At 41.0% G+C, this 27,145-nt stretch overlaps 1 protein-coding gene across 1 annotated transcript in view; it reads right to left on the bottom strand.

Annotated features, from left to right (window-relative positions):
* The window catches only part of LOC124258627 (metabotropic glutamate receptor 3-like), a 164,624-nt gene extending 139,496 nt beyond the window's left edge, over positions 1-25,128 (bottom strand). Inside the window, exon 1 of the mRNA XM_046692699.1 lies at positions 24,982-25,128. The gene's annotated coding sequence lies outside the window, so the exon portion shown is untranslated. The remainder of the gene's footprint in view (positions 1-24,981) is intronic.
* Between the last annotated feature and the right edge of the window lie 2,017 nt (positions 25,129-27,145).

Genomic DNA, 27,145 nt, shown 5'->3' with positions numbered 1-27,145 from the left:
TATTTACATCTCGCCGCCATATAGCTGGAATATGGCTGAGTGCGGCGTAAAGCAACAACCAACGATTGTTCTTACGATTGTCACGTTAAAGGTAGCCATTATGAACAGGAACTTAAATAGTCGACTGTGACAGCGGCAGAATCGATGTGAAACTTACTTGCACAGCTTAATATACCAGATGTCGCCAGTACGAAGCGTGTTATATTTTTCAGTGTTATCTCACTCACTGTCACTGATTAACGGAAATATAACTAGATATCACAAGTGAACAAATATCATGATTTATGAAACAAATGGAGTGTTACAAATTGGCAGATTTTGTTTTCATATCGAAAATACGCATGAGTACATACGTATGATTCTTTTTTAATACCAATCGGCAAACTTTCACTTTATATATTGCAAATAATGATAACTATGGGGACTATTGTTTAACATACAATGACACATTGTCAACTTGAACGAATCCTTATTTACACTCTGGTCGCAACATCTGCTGTAGCTGACAATTAAATACTGATAGTACATAAATGTACGTACTTAAAACCTTTGTTACAATGTCACGAACATCCTTTCTGACCAGTCTGAAATATGCTTGAAAAAATAATGTGCTTTGAATTCTTAATAGGTTTGAACATTGTGTTGAATATCATATACAACATATATAATTTTCGGAATATTTTTAATCTGAGGGCCACTAAAACTCAATTTCATTTTAAAAGTGTTGGGATTAATGTATATGGAAAACATGACAGTAGTGAAATGCATCTGATTCTATTTTGTCACAGGAATGGCAGAGTTAATACTGTTTTTCTCTTGCTCATGTTGGTAATTTATAATTGAAGGTTCAATGCTAATCAAATGTCTCCTCATTCTCTTTGACTTGGTATATTATACAATTATAGACTCTTGTAGAGGTCGATATTGGTTTTTATTGACCTGAGTAAAACAATATCGACCGAGCTTGCGAGGTCGATATTGTTTTTCTCAGGTCAATAAAAACCGATATCGACCTCTACAAGAGTCTATAATTGTTTTATTATATAATGAGAGGGACAGGTTTTAACATAAACTTTTAATGCACACACTGTGCCATCTATCCGAGTGATCTGATTGGCTGAAAAGCGGGGGAAGCCCCTTCGTACGGGATTCCTTGTCTATTTTTAGTAACCCAAGTCAATATCGTAATTTATCAGAAAACTCAAGTCAATATCGTGTTTTGTAGTCAATCATGTGACGGTCTTTTGACCAATCGTGGTACAGGAAAAATACTACCTATATAATAAAATAATGTATAGCTAAGGTCTAATTCTCTTCCTACATGATATAAATTTGATTAATTAAGAAACAAGATGAGGATTGTATCTGTTGGCTGACAGGCCATGGACAGGAATCTCTGTATATTCATTGCAATCAATTTCCTGTTGACTAGTGTCTTAACCGTTAGTTTAACTAGGAACTCGTGCTCTACATCCGTGAGCCCGGCCCCTGGGACATTGTCACGAAATACATATGTTCGAAAAATACTGAATGGAATTACTGTTTTCAATCTGGGATTATCTTTCACTACAACCACAGCGTTCGTTTTCGTAAGATTCACAGTGTCTGGGGTTTTTTCTACAACCAGTGACACATCAGTCGTCCTACATCTCGTTTTAGTCTTATCTCTTGCTTTAGCCCTACATCTCGCTTTAGTCTTATCTCTTGCTTTAGCCCTACATCTCGCTTTAGCCTTATCTCTTGCTTTAGCCCTACATCTCGCTTTAGTCTTATCTCTTGCTTTAGCCCTACATCTCGCTTTTTAGTGTTATCTCTTGCTTTAGCCCTACATCTCGCTTTAGTCTTATCTCTTGCTTTAGCCCTACATCTCGCTTTAGTCTTATCTCTTGCTTTAGCCCTACATCTCGCTTTAGTCTTATCTCTTGCTTTAGCCCTACATCTCGCTTTAGTCTTATCTCTTGCTTTAGCCCTACATCTCGCTTTAGTCTTATTTCTTGCTTTAGCCCTATATCCCGCTTTGGCCTTATCTCTCGCTTTAGCTTTAACTCTCACCCTATATCTCACCATCGCCTTATCTCTCATCTTCGAACTATCTCTGATTCTTCTACCGTTGTCAAGCAGGAATGTGGATGAGCTAGAACTCACATTCCTACTTGGCAATGACAACGACGGTACAAGAATCAGTATGGAAACGTCGCTTTCACAAAATAAAGTTGTTATCCATAACGTTTGTCTAAATTGTACTTCCCAACTTCTAAAATGCCAGAAGTTACCAACACCCACACCCAAACCAATCCTAACCCTGTCTCACACAACGCCAACACTCACACCAACACCCACACCCATACCCCCCCAACACACACACACACACACACACACACACACACACAAACAAATCCTAACCCACTCTCACGCAACGCCAACACTCACAATAACACCTACATCAACACCCACACCCACATCCACATCCACATCCACATCCACATCCACATCCACACCCACACCCAAACCCAAACCAACATCCACATCCACATCACATCCACGTGCACATCACATCCACATCCACACCCACACCCACATCACATCACATCCACATCCACATCCACATCCACATCCACACCAACACCTACATCCACATCACATCCACATCCACATCACATCCACATCCACATCCACATCCACATCCACATCACATCCACATCCACATCCACATCAAATCCACATCCACATCACATCCACACCCACACCAACACCCACATCCACATCACATCCACATCCACATCCACATCCACATCCACACCCACACTACATCCACATCCACACCCACAACCACATCCACATCACATGCACATCCACACTCACATCAACACCCACACCCATACCCACATCCACACCCACACCACTCCCACACCCATACCCACACCCCCCCACACACACACATCCACATCCACACCGACACCTACTACCACACCCACACCAACACCCACACCCACATCCACAGTCACATCCACACCCATCCCCACACCCACACCAACACCAACACCAACTTCAACACCCAGACCCACACCCACATCCACATCCACATCCACATCCGCACCCGCACCCGCACCCGCACCCGCACCCGCACCCGCACCCACACCAACACCCACATCCACATCCACATCCACACCCACATCCGCTCTCACACCCACACCCACGCTCACACCATACGCATACCCATACCCATACCCATCTGCGCAGAAGCAAACAAATGTTTTTGTACCCATACCCATACCCACACCCACACCCACACCCACACCCACACCCACACCCACACCCACTCCCACACCACACCCTCTCTCCCTCTCTCACACCATACGCACACAAATACCCATACCCACACCCACACCCACTCTCACACCATATGCACACCAATACCCTCACCAAGACCCACACCCACTCTCAAACTCACACCCACTCTCACACCCACACCCATACCCACTCTCACACCCACACCCACATCACACCCCCTCTCCCTCTCTCACACCATACGCACACAAATACCCACACCCACGCTCACACCATACGCAAACCTATACCCATACCCATACCGATACCCACACCCACACCCACACCCACTCTCACACCCAAACGCACTCTCACACCATATGCACACCAATGCTCACACCTAGACCCACACCCACTCGCACACCTACACCACTCTCACACCCACACCCACACTCACTCTCACACCCACACACACTCCCACACCCACACCCACACACACATCCACTCTCACACCAACACCCTACCAACTCTCACACCCATACCCGCTCTCACACCCATACCCACTCTCATACCCACACCCACCTCTCACACCCACACCCACACCGATACCCACTCTTACACCCATACCCACTCTCACACCACACCAACACACACTCACACACACACACTCTCTCTCTCACACCCACACCACTCCCACTCTCACACCCTCACCCACACCACACCACACCCACTCTCACACCCACACCCACACCACTCCCACTCTCACACCCTCACCCACACCACACCACACCCACTCTCACACCCACACCCACATCCACACCACACCCACTCTCACACCCACACCCACACCCTCACCCACACCACACCCACTCTCACACCCACACCCACACCCACACCAATACCAAACCCTCCATCCTGTATTCCGCTACTCTCACCCTGTAAAGTATGCCGGAGTCTCTCCCTCAACCCTCCAACTACCTTATCCACATATCTCACACCGTCACCAGCATTGCATGTTCCATCCCGACTTGTCCTTCACATCGTTTCTGTATCAGATCAGTCTTATGGAAACCAGCACCTCAAGAGCAAAAAACGTATGTTCATTAATGACACCAAGCGATGTTTTAGCAGTTTCAACTTTCCACCATTACAGGTTTAAGCAGCCCAATTTTGCGCGGTAGAAACAATATCGCATCTGCGCAGAAGCAAACAAATGTTTTTGTATAATTAACACTTAAAAAGCGCACCGTTTTGAACAGCCAGATGAGAAAAAAGTACCAAGCATGATTTAACTTGAAGCACTTCCCCTCTCAAACGTGCAGTTCACATATTGATTTGCCCCATGCAAGTTAACAAAATTAATGACATCAAAGGCCAGATGAGATCGCATGATTGGGTTTTCACATCATTCTTTCAAGAAAACACTGAAAAAAACGTCAAGCTTATAAAAAGAGTTTTCGTTTGATTTCCAAGATGTCCCAGATGATCATATAGTGCAGCTAGGAACCCGGCTTGCGTCGTGACCATGCACCGGTTGTTAACGAAACGATATCCAAAACATTGTTTTTCGATCTTTGAAAACAACTAACATTGCAATCGCCCGTGTTATCCGGAAGTTGAAGAGGCAAGACCGGTTTACTTTGTAATTTGCTTCTGTTTCAATATCAACTCTGGTTAGGAAATAATAATCATTATAACAGCGTTAAGTAGTTAAAATAGTTATTGTGACATGGACGTAACTCAGCGTGCTTGATCTAACGTCACAGCAACAGCAACCGCAACAGCAACAGCAACCGGAGACGTGGACATATGGTTGTCTAGTAAGCCACGTTAGCATACGAGGATTAAGTTGCTTGGAAAGAAAACGAAAACCTTTCTAAAGATATGACACTGTTCAATTAGTGGAGCTTTTAGTGTCGTTCCGCCCCGATACACTATCTGGTACGAGGAGCATCATTTGATTTCTCCATGCACCTGATCAGGAAACGGGGTTTTAACTTTTCAGATATACAACCCAGACGTGTAACTCAAGCATAAGAAGCGTTTTAGTAAGGGGTGACTTAGTAACGTGAGACTTATCACTGCCCGTGGGGTATTACTATCATATCACGATGTACCAGACAGCTTCGGGATAGCGACGATGAACTTACAAGATTGCAAGATAACGGTATTAATACCCAGTGTTCAGTGCATGTTTCTTCATACATACTAACAGTAATGTATATGACATAGGGAGCGACTATTAGCGTTGGTTCAGATGTGTAGAGATATCAATTTTGTTTATAATAGTACGTAATGTCAAGGATATAATGTTTAAAAATGTCACGAATACAGGTTGAGTTTATACTGTCAAGGTTCTATTGATATATACTGTCAAGGTTCTATTGATATTTACTGTATTACTGTCACGGTTCTATTGATATGTACTGTCATGGTTTTATTGATATATACTGTCACGGTTCTATTGATATATACTGCCAAGGTTCTATTGATGTATACTGTCAATGTTTTATTGATATATACTGTCAAGGTTCTATTGATATATACTGTCAAGGTTCTGTTGATATATACTGTCAAGGTTCTATTGATATATGCTGTCAAGGTTCTGTTGATATATACTGTCAAGGTTCTATTGATATATACTGTCACGGTTCTATTGATATATACTGTCAAGGTTCTATTGATGTATGCTGTCAAGGTTTTATTGATATATACTGTCATGGTTTTATTGATATATACTGTCATGGTTTTATTGATATATACTGTCAAGGTTCTATTGATATATACTGTCACGGTTCTATTGATATAAACTGTCAAGGTTCTATTGATGTATGCTGTCAAGGTTTTATTGATATATACTGTCATGGTTTTATTGATATATACTGTCACGGTTCTATTGATATATACTGTCAAGGTTCTATTGATGTATGCTGTCAAGGTTTTATTGATATACATGTATACTGTCATGGTTTTATTGATATATACTGTCACGGTTCTATTGATATATACTGTCACGGTTCTATTGATATATACTGTCAAGGTTCTATTGATGTATGCTGTCAAGGTTGCATTTATATATACTGTCAAGGTTCTATTGATATATACTGTCAAGGTTCTATCAAGGCTATACTAGTGTATAGTACCAATGATTTACTTATGCATGTCAGGGATATGCGTATATGTATCATAAAGAAAATGGAGTTACATAGTCTTGTCGCAGAGATGTGGACCCGTGAAGATCCGGGTTATATTTGGTCTTCAGTAACCCATGCTTGTCGTAAGAGGCGACTAACATGATCGGGTAATCAGGCTCGCTGACTTGACTGACACATGTCATCGTATCCGAATTGCGTAGATCGATGCTCATGCTGTTGATCCCTGGGTTGTCTGGTCCAGACTCGATTATTTACAGACCGTCGCCATATACACCTGGAATATTGTTGAGTGCGGCGTAAAATTAAAACTCATTCACTCACAGTGATGTGCTATTTCTTTTAATACCGTGCACGATATTGACAATGCTGTACTGCTAACCTATCAAGCATAAACAACAATATACTGCCAAGGATATACAGATACCAATATATACTTAGTATTAAAATAGTAATACGTGTGTGCATTGTTGTTACATTAAAAAGAGTTACCTTCCCTCATTCACTCACTCATTCACCTGTATGAAGCCGGACATATATAATCATTTATTACTGCCATTATCAGCTTAAAGAATGGTCGAATATTTTTGGTCAGATATCTCAACAAAGTTTAAAACTGTCGGTTATCTACAACTGCAAATGTATTTAAACAGTAGTTTCATCCGCATTCTGTCAGGGCGGGTGTCTGCCCAGCAGCGTGGAGAGGTTTATCGCTGCAGAATGGCGACGGACATCCATTCCCCTACTCCACTCCCCTGACCGTCCCCAACAAGAGGCGCAATCAGTCAACTGCAATGACTTCAATTAAATTCTTCAAACTTGAATGTCATTCAAATGAAACTTTCGAAAACTGATACAAACCTACTTGAAAACCAAATACGCTCGCATTTATGTACTTTTTTAATTGACGGAAACGTGTTTAATGTGGCGTTGTATTCACCAACGGGCTGGCATTCCAGTAACAGGAGGCCATCATCGACTACTGAAAACCAAATGTCGGATCGGGCTCGAGTCCAGTTCAACATGAAGAAAGGACCACCTCGTTGGTGGAAGGGTCACTTAGTGGTTCTTCAGCATCAAATATTACTCGTATTGGAATCGTTCTCCCTGAGACAACCTTGACAACAAACCGTCTTCCAGAGCTGTGTTATTTTAGCATCTATAGAACTAGAATCTCTTGCTTCGTGTTTGTTTTTGACACTACTGGAAGCTTAAATGCGCCTTAAAGTTGACACGAATATAGATCGTTGTAGTCTATATGCCCAAGGCATTTTTTGTGAACATTTTTCGCACTCAACCACTCTGTTCAATCACCTGAGCATTCTTCAAGCAACATTGGTAACGTGGAATTATCCATCGTGCCACAAAACAAAATCAAGTACCCCCGGACATCGGGCCTGGGTAGTTAAAGACAGATTGGCGCCGAACTGACAAAACATGGGTTTTAAGACTCAATTTCCCAGATTCTAACACAAATTCATATGTTTACAACTACAGTTAAGCCCCGCAACCGACACGGCTCTTAGAAGGAAGACTGATACTTTTATCCGAGCCTTATCCTCTCCAGACAGAGTTGCTATACACACTCAGCCCAGGGGGGGGCAGAACGCAGGGGAGGGGGATAATGGAGAGACCTGGCCAGGGCTGTTTACTCCAAAACGCTTAGTTGATGGGATGAAGTCGTGCTTCCACCAAATGATATTTATTAAGATCTTGGCAAGTTAACCGTCCTTACGTCCATAAAATTTGTTTGTTAGATTGTTTGTTTGTTTAACACACATATACACAATATTCCAGCTATAAGACGGCGGTCTGTACATAATCGAGTCTGGATCCAACAATTCAGTGATCAACATCATGAACATCGATCTACGCAATTTGGATACGATGACATGTGTCAACAAAGTCAGCGAGTCTGACCACCCGATCATGTTAGTCGCCTCTTACGACAAGCATGGGTTGCCGTACATAAATGGTCGCTAACTTTGTTTTAGTACAGTTCTTTGTGTGCTCGACGATGTGCGACACCATATTCAGGATCAGTTTTATAGTACGATCTGTAAATGGAAAATATTCGTTAATCCGGACATTTCCTAAAGCGGACGATTTCACTCTGGACAATATGGACCGCGTTAACAGGGCTTTTATGACTGACGTTCATATGGAATATGTAAACATGGTAGGTTGCTTGTCAACGCAATGAGCGATTCTGTCCTACACAGCGCGATGCTGTCGAAAACAACCACATTGATTGATGAACAAGTTGACTTCAACGACGTGGATTATTCATCATGATACTGGTCACTGGTGAGTATTGTCCTTATCATCCTTATCATTAATTGATGAGTGAGTGAGTGAATTTAGATTTACGCAGCTTTTAGCAATATTCCAGCAAGCCCAGCTGGGTACACCAAAAATGGGCTTAACACATTGTACCCATGTATGGAATCGAACCCGGGTCTTCGGCGTGACGAGCGAACGCTCTAACCACTAAGCTACCCCGCCGCCCCTACTGATCGATAACCACTGATATCAAGATTCTTTACAATCCGCTGTTGGGTTAGAGGAATATCCTTCGGTGCGATGTTAGATCGCAACAGATGTATTACAGGAAAATATCATACTGTTGCAGGATACGCTTAATCTTTTCTGCAACACCCGGTGTCATTACTGATTTTAGTGATCCATTTATGTACTTTCCGGGGCGCTCTTTAACGCCCAATAGAAACTGTTAAGACGGATGATGGAGATTTTTGTGGCCTTGGCGTTTCGAATTCAGTGTGTAAATAATTGTATGTCGTACAATACTTCCTTATACATTGTGCGATAAGCGGGGGCTTACAGTCGACGTGCCACTGCTCCGCTCTGTGAAAGCATAGCAATCTGAAAAAGCGCATTGGTAATTGGAGACGGCATACATTTTAGCAAACATACTGTGAATTAAGGCAGCAAGACCAGGGGAATTTATACTGAGTAAGAAAATGTATTACTAATATATAATATAACCTTTCGCCTATGGAAAATATACACTTTGGTTTGGCTAAAACCTTGCACGCGTTGTCATAGGTTACTAGACTAACTCAGCCACTGAAACGCTTCAGGTACAAACCCGTGACACCTGTATTCAATACAAAACACCAGCTAATAACCGTGGACTTGACTTGAGATTAAAGCACCGCTCTATGTATTTCTGTTTATAACTGTATCTGGTTATCTTATATACACACACAATATTAATCAGACACACATGCACACATACACACGCAATCAAACACTCATGTACACACACGCATACATACAAATAGGCACACACATATAAACACATACACACATATACACATATCTACAATCAAAGACACATATACACACATACGCACACAATCAAACGCACATACACACCCATCGATACACGTAAACACACTCATACGTTCACATATATGTCCATCAAACACAAATTAACACTAACACACATACATACAAACACACACAATCAACACTCATGTACACGCAAACACACATATATACCTACATACACACACATATACAAAAACGCACATATACACATATACGCACATACATACAGATATACACAATCAAACACACATTCGCACACGTACTCACATAATCAAACACACATACACGCAAACACACACATAAACCAACATACGTACATATACACACAAGAACGGTTTGTTTTTATTGAAAAAGAGATGATTGAACTGGGGGAAAATGATTGTTTTGAAAGTCATCTTTTGTATTCAGAGGACTGCATGTACACGCAAACACACACATGTACACAATCAAACTAACATATACAAAAATACACATATACCCACATATACACTCAATATAATCGTGAACAATTCGATAAACACCATTTCACCAAACCAACAAGATCTGTAAACACGCAGGCAAGGCGAAAGTTTCATAACTGCTCTTCAACACATCATCCTAAAATGTTCTTTTATCTTAGCTTAACGCGTCCTTAGGTGTCTTCTTCTCTTGTTTTGCAAGAAAATGTCATCTGATTTATGTGTTCTCAAAAGACATGTAGCGAACGCCAAACAGCTTTTAGGCAGGATCTATCAATATTGCAGACATGAAGAACTCTTAGTGTTCATTATCATAGTACTTTTTCATTTTATATTAGGTCGAAAACAATAATCTGTTGAGGAGAATGATTTTGGGCAAGAAATAAAACGTCACATGAAAGCGCTCTCCGTGTTAAACATGAACAAAAAAGCATATCTGTCTTTCATTATAAGTGCGGAAATGCTGGTTACAAGAACGCTCCAAATATGATTAATCTTTAAGAGGACCGAGCACTTTTCAAGGTTAAATTAAATAAAGGATAAAACGACAACCCAATGAAGCAGCCTGCCTCTATCGTATCGGTATATTAGAGTTGCTATGTACGAATTTTAGTCGTTTAACTGTAAATATTTCAAAAGTTGTTTGTTGTTTAAATGACAGTTAAATGACGGCTGTTTGTCAGTAAGAGAGTGAGTGATATCATGAGCACCGATTTACACATTTGGATACGATTACGTATTTTAATGGTGAATACTTCAAGACAAATGCAGATGGATGCATGAAACATAATGTTACCTCACACTACACGTGGAGGATTAGTTGCGACTCTAGAGAACCAGACTATTCAACAATGCTCAGTTTCTCGGAATCACACGAGTTGACGAAAACTTACATGTAGTCCCAAACATAGATGTTTTACCTTACAGATGAATGAATGAAAAAGTGAGTGAGGTTAGTTTTACGCCGCACTCAGCAATATTCAAGTGATCAACATCATGAGCATCGATCTATGCAACTGGGAACCGATGGCATGTGTCAACCAAGTCAGCGAGCCTGACCACCCGATCCCGTTAGTCGCCTCTTACGACAAGCATGGGTGACTGAAGATCAATTGTTACCCGGATCTTCACGGGTAGAATGAATGAATGAATGAATGAATGAATGAATGAATGAATATAAGCAGCTCGAGACAGTTTTTGCATTCAACCAAATTTTCACGGCTACAATTTGTTGTTTTTTCTTGTAATTTTGTCAGTGTGAGTCCTCGTTTCTGTTTACATGTCATTGCTAATCAGCCAGCACCTCCGTCACTACCCAACATGATGTAGAGCTGAGGCAATCTTGTCTTGAACAATCATTCAAAGCTTGAGTCCGACTTCTTTTGAAATTGTTCTCTGGGGTCTCGGAGAAAGGCAACAGTCCCTGGACCGACTCATATGTCTTTGAGGTCTGCGGATGATGTCACGGTTGTTTTGGAAGTAAATAAGCATGAACTCGCTTTGCGTAGTACCCATTGTGAATATTAGGGATGGGTATTGCAGAGAATATTCATATTGCGATATATTGCGATGTGAAAGCATGTATTGCGATATGTATTGCAATATATTGCATGAAGTATTTCTAAACAAAAAAAAACTACTATAATCGAGTTACTGATTGATTTATAGAGCAAACACACAACAAAATCACTATGTTTGATTAAGCTTTAATAACACATTTTAAGCATGATAACATAAAAATGTGAATAATATTTGGCACATTGAAACAAGGAAATACCCAAAGATTTCCGAGTGTAACGATGTTTTCCGAATGCAAGTCAAAATACCGGTTTTCGATCAGCGTATCGCAATACGTATCGTTTTCATGTCTGAACCGGTAAATACCGGTAAACCGGTTATATTGCGCAGCCCTAGTGAATATACAGATTGAGTCAGTTGTATGCATCATCTGAATCGCGCAACAACTGGAAACTAGTAACAGCTGCCCTGTGGTTGAAATATGCATAAACATAATCGACGAATATGCTAAATCAAATTGTATGTAGGCTTTATATTCTGTTATTGCGTGTTTTGCGACATGTGCTGATCAGATTTCCATTTTTGATTTTAACCAGCTTTATATGAACGCAACAGAAGGTCAGGACAAAAGAATACCCAGTGTTGACTATCCTCAGATACCAGTTCCGTTTGATGTAAAGGGAAAATAGCTGTGGAAATTCTATGAACGGATCAATCAGTGATATACCAGCTGTTCGTGAAGTAGTCATGCTTAGAAATATTGTATTTTCTTTGGTATTTATGTTCGTTGTTTAACGCCGCACTCAGAAATATTCCATCTATATGGCGGCGGTCTGTAAATAATCGAGTCTGGACCAGACAAACCAGTGGTCAGCAGCATGAGCAATCGATGTACGCAATTGTGCTACGATGACATGTGTCATCCAAGACTGATCAGCCGATCCTGTTAGTCGCCTCTTGTCACTCAGTTCTCATATAATGATTGTTGTGATTGTATGAACCACCACTGATGACCACTTCAGTACCTGGTGTCTCCTTCTCACACTGGAATTTAAGTGTCGAATTCTCAGTTCCGGAATCCCAAGCCATTCCTGTAGATTTGGAACAGGAGAATCTCTGATTTAGCTCGAACTTGGCGTCCATAGTCCCAAAGATGTTCAATAGGGTACACATCGCGGGTTCTTGCGGGTAAAGGTAATGTTTCCATGGCGCTGCAAATGGGCTATGGTGGCTCGAGAACGGCGAAGTGTAGTGTGGTCATCTTAATATTGGAACACTGGCAAGGGAATGTTTTATCAAAATGTGGCATTACAGCGGTTTCAAAAGCTTCCTGTCGATAACGCTGTCATTGAGTTTCGGTCATGAGATATATCTGCAATAATACGAAATGCAACACCACACCATCACTGCTCCATAAGGATGCAACTGCATAGATAATCTCTGATGATATGCCCCGTTATGATGTGTCAACATGCGACAACGTGTAGAAGATAGCGACGTTCATCAGAATGATGAACCCAACGCCATGCTCTCTCGCCCAGCAGCCCGAGGCCTCCTTCAGATGGTAGGCTACTGGTGGAGAGTCTGACCCCCACTGTCCATTGCCGCCCCACCTCTTGACCATGGGTCATGGGATTGTGTTTTACCAGGCGAATTAGGACTCCGCCAACATGGTCATTGGTCGTTTTCGGTCTTCCAGGTTTAGAACGATCTTCTACATTCCCGATGGCTACGACCGTCCTCACAACTCGACCAATAACCGTGTGGTAAATGTTCACGTTAGCACCGCTGTTGTGACAAAATATCCCTGCGCCATGCAAGTCAGTTACTAAATACTTGCCATCGTATATTGTCTCGAAGTCTATGTCTTGACATAGCAAAAAAAGTTAATTCCTATTACTGTCGCCTTTTACATCAGTTCAGAAAATTGTAGTACACATACTCTACAGTTATGACATATATGTCCTAAAGTGCTTGACGCCTTCGCAGCAGCAGCAGCTGGAACATGCAATCAATTAATGGCTTTGTGATATCGTGTGAAGTATATCCAGTATGCCATTTTATGACCTGTTTGGACCAATATTTGCATTTAGAATCATTCGGTGTTTAATTTATACTCATGTGTATAATATTACATACGTGTACGCTGCTTAAACGATATATTTGATTCACTGGTCATGCTGATACTATGCCTTTCTCGAAATACACATTATGTTCATGATGTCGCTGTGAACAGCTTTTCAAAAGTTCCTATTGCAGAGCTGATTCATTGTTCATACTGTTGCTAACCCTATCTCGAAGTTTTTCTAATGTTTAAGATGTCACATTAAAATGTATGTCTACACTTCCTATTTCGAGGCTTATTATTTGTTCATGCTGTTACCAACACCATCTCGATTTATTGTTCATGACGTGGCATTGAACAGCTTTTTTCACACTTCCTATTTCGAAGCTGATTAATTGGCCATGCTGTTGCTAACCGTATATAGAAGGTGATATAATGTTCACGATGCCGCATTGGTTGTCGAAGTGGATTCAGTGTTCCTGTAGTTACCATGTAACTTCACAGATATCGAAGAGAACTTCATGTAGTCAATGTACATTAGTGTTGGGAATTGGTTGAAATCTCACAATTGATGACTGCTTCATTACCAACAAACAATCATCGAAAAAATTTGGTTATCGTCATTTCTCAGATTTTTCTATTCAGGTTGTTATTGCAGATAAATATAACATGATGCAACTTGCTACTTTAAAGTGATGACTAATATATAATGAACAAAAACTACTCAGAGTCTTCAACTATTATTAAGTCATGACTTTTCAGTTAGTGAAGTGAGTTTTGTAAGAATTAAACACATTTTCAGGCCCTGACAACTTCGAAGATATATTCCATCGACAAGAGTTTCAAAGACTAAAACAGTAGTTCCAAAATCGTTTGTGTTCGATTATGAGAAAATGTGATCGATTGCTTGGTCGTTTGGTCACTGCGACCAATCTTCGATTATTTCAATTAATCAGAACACCACTAATGTACATATTCGAATTTGGCTCATTTAGCCATCTCGTGCAACGAATAGAATAACGGAATAGATTAAACTAAGTATTTGTATTTGTTATATAAGTTAACATATTTGACGAGAATGTAAATGTATTGCGACAAACACTCCGACCGTGCGTAACAATATGTTTTTCAGGAAATCTGCAGTCCCGAGGAATACCATCATATTATCAACCACAATAACAATGTGTACACTTTTGAAATGGTTGAATAATATTCTTTGGTAGATTATTTAAGTACGGACAAGACAATCTGTGACAGGGAAACATGATCACAACTTCCAGGCAACAAACAACCCGTGAGTCTGCATTTATTGGGCAAGGGGGAAGCAACTCTGTACATAATGTTTTAGTAAGTTCTAAACGATCTCTTAAAGGATCGCCTCTTATTTTGTTGACAAAAGATCATCTCATTTCGTTCCAGTGGTAGTGTTTAATCTTTCGGAAGATCTTATTCCAAAGGATCTAACTATTCTATGTCAATTTATCTTAAGTCTTAAAAAATACTAAAATGTTTTAACAGAACAGAAGGTCACCATTTTGCAAACCGGTTCACTCCGACAACTAAACTTACATATAGTCCAGGAATGTTTAAATAACAGCATTTCTTCTTCTTTATCGTCTTCCTATACATGTGGAATAAAATTCGCTAATATTGAACAAACTTTATGCATTCCTGATTGACAAAGGTACAAGAATCTGTATCGAAACGTCTCACTCACGAAATAATATATGTTGTTATCCATAAAGTATGTTCAATATTGTACGTCCCAACTTCTAAAATGCCACACAAAAGAAAGGGGAGGTGAGGTGAAATTGGGTTTAACGTCGTGCTTGAGAATATTTCGCTCATATGACGACGTGCATGCGTGTATATGTGTATGTGCGGCTACTTGTACTAGCCCAGACTTAAGCTGGTTTTATAGTGCTAGCCCTCTGAGATACCATGCCGCAGTGAAGCATGAATACCCCACTCAGACACATTATTCTGACTCCGAGCCAACCAGTCCTTGTTATACCCATTAATGCCTAGCTCCAGGCAGGGACCAACAAGTACCATATTTTAACGTCTTTTGGTATGACGCGGTCGGGTATCGAACCCGCGACCTTCCGCTCTCCGGGCGGACGCTCTAACCACTACACCACGGAGGCGGTTCGCCACTCAAAGGAGGTACCAGTGACTAGTCTTGCTTTCTTATAACCTGAAATGGTTTTGCGTTCATGAAATACATATATTCTGCAGTCATGGTGCAGGGCTATACAATCCGTCACCTTCGACAGACCTCAAGCTTGGTACACATTACTAATAGAAGCGACAAAACCCTTTCCAACATTCATGAGAAATCTCTGCTAAAATACATATATTCTGCAGTCATCGTGCAGGGCTATACAATCCGTCACCTTTGACAAACCTCAAGCTTGGGACACATTACTAATCGAAGCGACAAAACCCTTCCAACATTCATAAGAAAATTCTGCTAAAAGCAGAGTCGATTGTACAACTGTGATTATAGCATGAGCATATATACTCATGCCAATAATGGTTGTCACCCCCCCTCCCCACACACACCTCACACAACCACCCCACACCCCCTCTCCAATTAAAAAAATTGAAGGGGGTGACAACCATTATTGGCATGAGTATATTTGTTTCAGCAGTATTACAGATGTATGATGCTGCTTGTAAACAAATCGACTCTGGACCAGACAATCCAGTGATTGTCACTATGCGACACGACGACATGGCATGTGTTTATACATCTATGAAATAGTGATAATACCAGGTGTTCGCGAAAACGTGAGCGTACCCTGCCCCATCGGTAGGACATGCTAAGTCTATAGTGTCAAGTGTGCACCTGAAATAATTCAGGAACGTATGGTATTAATCAAAATAGGGATTTGCATCTGACAATTTTATTGTCACTGATGCATCAAATTGCGAAATGTCTTCTACATGTCTACCATAATACTTCTTGAAAACTTTACTGAGGCCCTGAATGATGTAACCTTGATCAAACAACTTCTGAGCTAGAGTGGTATGGTGCCCTTTGAAATGATGATAAAAAAGAGCACGTTCAATTGTACCTCAAAAGTTGTGAAATGTAAACACCAAAGACTGGAGCTGTTGGAGTATTGCCCGACATGAAAGGGAAGTTGACTATTGGAAAGTTGAAATCATCCCTTTTGTCATACAGCTTTGTGGAGATATTTTTGTCACTCTGAATATTTATGCATAGATCTAAATATGAAACAGTTGAGGCGGCCTCACATGTTAAGGACCGCCATTTTATCGCATTACTGTTGTTAATCTGTCATTTCATTCACGAAACCACACTCAACTCAAATGTATATGCCTGGCTATACTGGAAGACACGTCACATTGCGTGCTACATCAGACCTTTCATGACAAACTGTCTGGGAAAATGAGATCAAATTTAGGCCAGACAAGATAATGCCGGCTAAGACAGGGGTCTTGTATTTCTCTGACCATCCTCCAACCATCGAGAAAATTACTTGACAAAATAAACACACTCATCGCCAGGACAGTAGGTGAATATTTCTCAGAAATCTGACAACCTCGTATTACGATTGACAAACTAAACGAATTGAAAAATCACAACGAATCAAGGAGCCATTCGCTTGGATGGGGATCGTAAAAAGCCTCATCTATACTCGGAAATTAACCGTTGTCGAATATTGAGTCTGCTGCAGCTAATGTGAGGTAATTGCTGCCTATTCTTTCCCTTCCTGTCAGTAATGCCACGACTCCGGATATCAAGGGCATTTTCTCACTTAGCGAGGCTTGTTGCTTCTGTGCAACCGCAGGAATTCCACATACTAACTTCAGAATATGGAGCACTCCGATTTTCGTCTTGATTAGCGTTTCAATTTCTAGTATTTGTTTTCAGAATAAAGCTTGGTATGCGTGGATCAGCGAAAGGAAAGAGGTTAATAAATGTATAATGATGTTTTGGATATGTATTTCTGTCCATTTTTAGCCATTGCCAAAGTGCTAGTCTGTTATTACAGAGCTTCGCGGCGTTTAGGATCATATTAAGAATGACGTACAAGAAGGTGTTTTTTGCAAGAGTTCTATATAGCTCTGGCAGCGAAATACAACATTGTGTGTCATTAAGCATATTGAATGAACATCCATTTGTAAAAGGAAAACCGTAATCTAGTTTACGTGGAATGTTTGCAGATGGTATATTTGCAACTGAAGTGAAAAAACTGAAGCGGTGATGCTGGAACCTTCTCTGAATTTCAATGTCATCATCCTCCAAACAAACCATTACACATGAGGCAAATTCTTGCCCGCGTAAACAAACGTATGTGTTAGCCATTAAACGTGACAAATAAATAACAAAATATTGATGCAAAACTTTAAAGAAAGGCTCGTAGACTGCAATTAACACGTGACAATTATGCCATAACAACAATCCATTTCGTCGTGTTATACAAGTGGTGTAACTAGAAGTGAGTGAGTGAGTATGGTTTTACACCGCTGTTAGCAAAATTCCAGCAATATCACGGCGGGGGACACCAGAAATGGGCTTCACACATTGTACCCATGTTGGGAATCGATCCCGGGTCTTCGGCGTGACGAGCGAACGCTTTAACCACTAGGCTACCCCACCGCCAAACTAGAAGTGAGAAAAACACGAATATGATGTGCAACAATACATTCAGGCTGAGAGATATCACCATGTGGGTTACATTTTTAAAAAAGTGAGTGAGTTTAGTTTTACGCCAGCAATATTCCAGCTATGTGGCGGCGCCTTGTAAATAATCGAGTCTAGACCAGACAATCCCGTGATCAACAGCATGAGCATCGATCTACGCAGTTGGGATACGATGACATTAGGCAACCAAATCAGCGAGCCTGACCACCCGTTTGTTCATTACGCCGTTAGTCGCCTCTTACGATAAGCATGGGCTACTGAAGATCTAACCCGGATCTTCATGGGTCACATATAAAAAGTTGGGAAACCAAAAATATACAATTTGGACTGAAGCAGTACATTATTTGCGTCATAATATTGATGTATGGAGGAGAACAAAGCCTTCATACGATTGCTTCATTTTGCTTAGGTTGCCAGTTTCATCGTCTTCGATCCGTGTGTAATGCATAGATTCAGTGTGTCTAAATGCGAGTGAAGTATGGTCATGTGAATATAGTGATGTTCAAGTATCAAAACATGGTTTGGTTTCAGGGGAAATGTTAAGGAAATGACATTGTTGTTGTTCAAATGTTGTTTGTTCTTCACCGTTGTGGCCGCCGAACCATGACAACATTGTTGGATCGAAGCAGCACATCGTCAACACAGCTTCAGGACGGCTGCTCTCCAAGCCCGCAACATCAGCAGAGACGTAGATACGAGGACATCCCCTCCTTGTCTACACATCTACTACATCTGAGCGAGGAGCCGAGCATGACGCCTAAACAGGACGGCAGAACATCGACATCGACATGTCACATAGTGCAGACAACACGATAGACCACATGTTGCTGGAGTTATGCAGATGTTTCTGGTTCAGGACAATCTGTATGTGTGATAACCCCTCATCTGTCACCAGTTGAGCACATCATTGTCCTTGGTCCAAAAGATAGTGCATCTATGTGAAGATCGGAGAGTCGGTGGATCAGACTCTATGTGAAGATCGGAGAGTCGGTGGTCTGATCCACGACGGCGGCATACGTTACACGATGCCTCTTCAGAGATAAATATAGTGTTTTCAGTGTTGGGCTATTTGTGATTGAGCTAAACTAAATGTCTCTCATAGACCTACTGAAAGGCATTTCCCTCTTACAACCTGCGAACTGTCTCATCAACGCAGTTATCAGTAAACGAGGATAATAATTTATTTTCTTGATTTTCCATTAATACCGTCATCTTTAATATTTTCTACCATAAATAAACCATTATATTTAAGAAAGTATAAATGAATAAAACATGAACAAGGTGGATCTTAATATGTATCCCTGACGAACTCCTCCGCAGAATCCGTCTTTTAGTTAATATCTTATTTACATCTCTAAATATTTACACAGGTGTTTACTTTAGAATATTCACGAATCTATAATTCATGGATAATAATGCAAAACATACAGTTTTCTTTAAGCCTTTTGAAAATAATTGAAAACTGCATGAAGTCGATGCTTTGACTTTTTGCATATATATGGACAAAGGAATACAAATATATGTTTCACAGTTGCATAATAATCGATCATTCAAAGACAGAGATTCATGGATAATGACATTAACCTCTGATCATATTCTCCCAAAGCCCAAAGCATCAAGCTCCTAAAATAACGGTATCGTCATTCTAATGTTAGAACACTTATCAAAACAGCATAAAACAATATGTCAGTTCATGTTCCGTGAAACATCAACTCCAAGATGTTCCTAATTGCAAAGCATTCACCTTTCTAATGTCGCTACATGAAATGGGATCTGAAGCAAAAAATATTGCTATTTCTTTCTCTTAAAAATTCTTAAAATTGCCATGCCAAACATAAACAGATGTGGCAAGAATTTCCCACCAAGGCAACAATGGTTCACTTTTACTCCAATACGCTATACAATTCTTCTCTGTACGTTTAATATCGCCAATTAAGATGTGCTCATATTTCGGTATATCTCTTTCGAAATATGTTGGGGGGATTTCAAATCAAAATAGTTTTTAAGATTTATGGCTGTTTTTCTTCCCGGTAATAAATTTAACTACCTATTTCCTCCACTTTAGTCAAACAATCTCGTTCAATCCAGGCTGTCTTGTTTGGTAATATCGTAATTTCCGACGTACACAACGAAAAGTGGTTCCCCCATAATGTCATAATGTCCATCAACTCTGCCACTGACGCATTAATGTCAAGGATGATGAAGTGGAGCAATTTCCCTCTAATTTCTCAAACTACAGGAAGCTGGGAAATTATCACTGCATGTTTAAACTCATCTTTTGACCTTTTGGATTCCACAGTTGGGTCAGAGGAAGGTACATTTTCACTTTGGGCTATATGTAGAGAATCAAAAGATGATAGACGAGAAATACATGAATCAGGTGATCAGATTCACTTCCTGAATGTACAAATAAATCAGAAATAGACAGACAAAGGAAGATGGTAGTATATAATTAGTAAGTTATTTTCGTCGTTACTTATTAAGAGATCCTTCAATCTTACTTACAGCAAACTAATGATGGCCTATGTTGTTACCTTCAGACATTGTTCTTTCAAAATTAAATCCAATGAGATTTTTGTGGTCTTGTTGTTCTTGTTTTTGCTTTGCTTTTGTAAAACTAATATTTGCCCCTTTTTGTATATCTTCAAAGATGAGATATTCGTTCGAAATTTCCAAAATTTTCAAATATGACGCTTTAGCGATGTCCGATGGAATTCCCTGTTTTGGCTGATACCAAACGTTCCCGTGTTGTGTATGAGGTGACACACCCTTGAATATGTTTATGACGGGTGCCACTGTGCAGCAGGATTCGCTGATTTTCACTACTGGTATCACGATTATTTGATAGTACTTTATAAACACATGCTCAAAGATATAAGTATAATTGAAATGGTACAATCGAGTTCAGGGTTATTCATAAGAAGCTTAAATATGTAATTAAAGGAACAAGGGTACTTCCCCCGCCTTCAGGAGTGAGTGAGTGAGTTTAGTTTTACGCCGCTTTTAGCAATATTCCAGCAACATCACGGCGGGTGACACTTCACACATTGTGTCCATGTGGGGAATCGAACCCGGGTCTTCGGCGTGACTTAACCACTAGGCTACCCCAACGCCCTCCGCCTCCAGGAAGTACTGCAGTAGAAGAAAAAGTAGTAGAAGTACCTTTTTGCAAGACCGCCTCCGTGGTGTAGTGGTTAGAGCGTCCGTCCGGAGAGCGGAAGGTCGCGGGTTCGATCCCCGACCGCGTCATGCCAAAAGACGTTAAAAAATGGTACTTGTTGGTCCCTGCCTGGCACTCGGCATTAATGGGTACAACAAGGACTGGTCGGCTCGGAGTCAGTATAATGTGTCTGGGTGGGGTATTCATGCTTCACTGCGGCATCGTATCTCAGTGGGATAGCACTATAAAACCAGCTTAAGTCTGGGCTAGTACAAGCAGCCGCACATACACATACACACGCATGTACGTCGTCATATGAGCGAAATATTCTCAAGCACGACGTTAAACCCAATTTCACCTCACCTCACCGTTTTGTGACGTAGTATTTGATAACACTACGCGTATGAACATAATATTTTCTTGTATATGAAGTGCTGTTTGTTATGATGTGGTGTACCCCCTGCATCTCGTTATCACAGGCATAGCGGAAGCAAATAGAAAGCTTATCTCAAATTAATATTAATAGAAAACAGACCCCTTTCATTGATAAAACTATGCCGCAGCCGAGACCACATCACCCTGTACGGTATACCTGCTCCACAGCCTTCATGATTATATGCTTCCTATATACCTGGGTCATTATGACCTGGAGCTGTAGGGATGGCGCAACCGTAGTTGCCTCCCTTTGTCGTGTCAGGATTCTTGGACAGGTGATGTTCTTGTGTTTCAATAAAGTTTAACAACCTGTGTCACTTTTGACTTAAAGTGTGTGAGTGAGTTATTATAATGATGCAAATTGAATCTCGACATAATGCAGGTCTTAGAAAATGTAACACCCTCCGCCCCAACCCTACCCCCTACTAAATCGCCACCCTCCACCCCACCCGAAATAAGAGACATAATCATTTTGATCAAGGATTCGAACAACGCTAATTGATTTCATACCAAAGGGAAGTAACTCTGAACAGCGTATTGTGGCTGCAATACATCTAAAACACTGTTATTGTGACCTTTAATCCTCAAACTCGAAGCCCCCAACAAATAATTCATTTGTGGCCTAATTATATCACAATAATCACCATTATCATACAACAAACATCGGTATCAATTTAAGCAGATGACCAGGGAACAGACACTTCACATGCGACCTGGAGTGACTGACTGTGTACATTGTTTACTTCAATTACTACCTGGGGATAAAATGAAGAGTATCCTCATCGCGGATAATAGCGACACGAGCCTTGCAACACGAAACTTTGTTTACAAGCGACGCCTTTTAACGGATACGCGCGTGACAATTAAGACGTCAGTCGTGTAACATAAACTGGCGGAAGATAACATTCACATAAAAACTGACTTGACCAACAAAAGTCATCAAAAGGTTAATAGTCTGAAAACAGTTGGCAAAGAAACAAACATAAGGTCGAAACACCGGCAACCCTATGAGTTTCAACACTGTTAAATAACCTCTTTGTAATTTTTCTATTCCAGCCACCATCAAACACAGGTGTATACTTACGTTTACCGGACATTATAGTTTAATGTCAAAACACGAACATCATTATCTAACATCACCATTAAAACCACATGCCTATACGCCGACACAAACTCGCTTTCAACGCATCTATAACCCTACAATTTGCATATGCTATATACAACACAATTTCTTCTTCACCCATGTTCTTGAACAACCCTCACCTGCGAAGCTATCTAATAAAACTTTAAGTACTTCAAAACAGACACATTTCGCCTCAGGAGAGAAGGTGCACTTGGCTACTTCCCGTTAATGACGTATAATCTTCCTACAGCTGGCGTGATTATCGTTACATAACTTCAGACCTTCCATCATTCGCCACCCCGAGGTCACACTGCTTATAGTAAAGTAGCCTTTCGCATAGTCTCTGAACCATAATATTTTTCGTTCTATCCAGCCTTTACTATAATGCAAAAGCCCTAAATGGAGTAAGCCTTGATTTTCCGAAATTTTAAGAATGTCCCGACTCCCTGGGGCACCTTTTACAATTTAAATGGTATGTTTGTGTCAATTAAAATATTATATATTTCAGAGACTACGTGTTAGTCTAGCAGTGGAGATATAGCCTAACCACGATCTGGTGTTAGGGTAATGGTTGTTTCTGATCGTAACAGGTAGACGTGAAGATGAAGATGTGAAGTGGTGGCAGAAGTGGAAGATGAAGAAGCTGTTTTGGTCCTATGATTTCTATTTGTTTCTTTTACAAACAAATTGTCCCAAAGAAACGAAGTTACTAAACACATCCCCCATGTACACCCACACCAATATCCACACCCACACTTTACATCCACATCCGCACCTACACCCAAATCCACAACCGCACCCTCACCCACACCCAAATCCACAACCGCACCCACACCAATATCCACACCAACATCCACGTACACCCACGCCCATGCCAACACCAACACCAACACCCATATCCACATCCACACCCAAACCCACATCACAACCTTACCCACACCCACACCCACAATCAGACAAACATCACAACCATAGCCAGACTCACACCCATGCCAACGTCCATACCCTGACCTACATCAACACCAACACCCTCATCCTAATCCACACCCTCATCCACACCCTCATCCACACCCTCACCTCACCCTCATCCACACCCTCATCCACACCCTCATCCACACCCTCACCCTCACCCTCATCCACATCCTCATCCACACCCTCACCCTCATCCACACCCTCATCCACACCCTCATCCACACCCACACCGTCACCCACACCCACACCCTCATCCACACCCTCACCCTCACCCTCATCCACACCCTCATCACCACCCTCATCCACACCCACACCCTCATCCACACCGTCATCCACACCGTCATCCACACCACACCCACACCCTCATCCACACCCTCATCCACACCCTCATCCACATCCTCATCCATACCGTCACCCACACCGTCACCCACATCCACACCCTCATCCACACCGTCACCCACACCGTCACCCACACCCACACCCACACCCTCATCCACACCCTTATCCACACCCACAACCATAACCACCATATATATTCCCAACAGACATGCAAATGCACTCGCACACACACCTACATTCACTCGCATCCGTACAATATACAAATTGAATTCCATAAGAATCTTAACAGAAAGAAAGTGTAAAAGTAAATAGTCATATCTGACACCACAACATCGACCCATGACAGAATGCAGCTTGTCCTGGAAACGTCACAGAACGACACCATAACACGTCAACAACCGCACTGACAACGGATTTAAAGAACAACAGCGTTTTACAGGAAAGTAAATAAAAGACTTACCTTAAATCACCCAAACACCCATGCACGATACAAAACCAGGAACTGTTTCTCCTGTGTGTGCATGTAGAACCATTCATTCGTCAGGCAACACCATCAAATATTGTTTACATAGACGGTCTGCTCCGAAAGATACAGCACTTAGGAGTCGATAGACTACGTAATGGTGAAGGAAGCGTCACATTTGAAGGATGACTGTACAAGCCAACAGGAGATAAAAAACGATTAGATCCTGTCAGAGGCACCGACACTGGCACACTTCCAGGACGCCCAGCTCCACACACCTCCAACTGGAGGTTCCTGCAAGAACACGGTTCTGACCAAGGTGACGAACTGTGTAACATACCAAACACATACGGTTTTTCTGTATGTGTTGCAAGCGTCGTGCTGTAGTAACACGAAGTTAAATATTCAGATGAGCTCATAACATGAAGAGATGTGTTGTAAATATTCCCTAACCGTCTGTAAATCTTTCATCATGGTACTGTTAACTCCGAAAAATGTTATCGGGCAAAAGATGTCGATATTTCACTGAAGTCAACACTCTATCTCACATCAGGTGATGTGGTATGCAGATATGAGTTTGAAACTAAGATTTATCATCCAAAATTGTGTTCCATAGGCGATATTGCATGTGTGAGATCATACGCTATCTCCTTGGAGATATCATTTTAACAGATTTTGTACAATGCCATGACAATGCTATGACGTCATGAAATTGATGACGTCACAACGCTATGACATCACTGCACTGCAAGTCTAATGGCAAAACCGTGTTCAGAGAGTGATTTTTTATGATAAATAGAATCTCACCCTCGTGTCTTCTCATATCAAATATATCAACACTCGTTGATAAAGGTAAAAATACCCTCGGCAAGCCTCGGATATTTGTAACTTTATCAATATGTGGTGATATATTTGATATCAAAAGACACTCGGGTAAGATTCTCTATACATAACACCCCATGTTAAATGGGTGAGTAGGATTTTAGTCCGCTTTTAGCAATATTCCAGCATTATAACTATCGGCGGATACTTACATGTAAATTGGGCTTCGCACATTGTACACATTTTGGAGACTCGAACTGGTGTAATAGACCGATCCAGTCCCGGCCGATAAGCCCCGCCCACTTCGTTTTTGACTTTAGGGGGGACAACCACTGGCAAATCACAATGGCGTCACCGCCGGCGAAACGTTACGTGATTGCGAACGTTGTTGGCGAATTCTGCTTGTGATACTTTGGTATCCGTCGTTTGTGAATGTTATATAAAGAGGCAAGTTATACGTATGTGATTTTTAATATATTTTAGCTGGCAGATTACAACTGGCGAGTGAAAATGAGTTACATGCCCGATGAAAAAGCGTCTCGACTAGCTGCTGAGACTGTAGGAAGCGTAATTTCTTTCGAATCAATTAATCTATCTGGCAATTATTCACCACCGTCACAGATATTAGCAGGGGAAAGATAACTGAATTTTGTTGTTTGGGTTTATAATTTTTAAAACTCGTGAACACAACCACATGTTCATGTTGCAGATCGTTTCGGTATCTATAAATAGTTTATCAACACTGCGCGTGGCGCCTTTACTTATCCGTTGGCGTTGTTCAAATTTAGTTCAATAATCTGAAAACATGGGTTTCTATCTTTTAATGAATTAAGAGAATGTTAAATAAAAAGCAGAAACTATTTCCCGTCTACTACTTCATGCACCTTATTTGTCTGTACAATTAATGTAAACAAATCAATCACAGCATAATCTATTTGATCTTATTTGGAAATCTGGAAAAGGTAATTGGGCTTGTAAACAATATGTTTCCATGGACGTATCTGGACATACCCAGAAGCAAATATTCAACAGCTGATCTGCAGCAACTCTCAGTAAAGTTTCTCTCTTCAAAATCTGTACACCATGATAAAATGACACTGAATATAAGGAAATCATTTTTTTTTTAATCATCATTTCCATTTAATTTTTCTATATGTACTTTGTTGTGGAATCCTAATTTACATACAAACTTCCACAATACTGGACTTCATGAACTGCCAGCGTTTATGTACAGGTATGTCACAGCACCAGAACACAAAGCAGATCCAAGATACTGTCTGCACCTGTACACTAGCTGACCCATCTTCCAGAAATAGGAAACATGTGATGCAAAATTTTG

The sequence above is a fragment of the Haliotis rubra genome, unplaced genomic scaffold (genome assembly GCF_003918875.1).
Source record: "Haliotis rubra isolate DU_JTF1 unplaced genomic scaffold, ASM391887v1 Scf7, whole genome shotgun sequence".
Taxonomy (NCBI): Eukaryota; Metazoa; Mollusca; class Gastropoda; order Lepetellida; family Haliotidae; genus Haliotis; species Haliotis rubra.
Note: the sequence above shows the minus strand (reverse complement) of the source record. Positions and strands in the feature narration are given on the sequence as shown.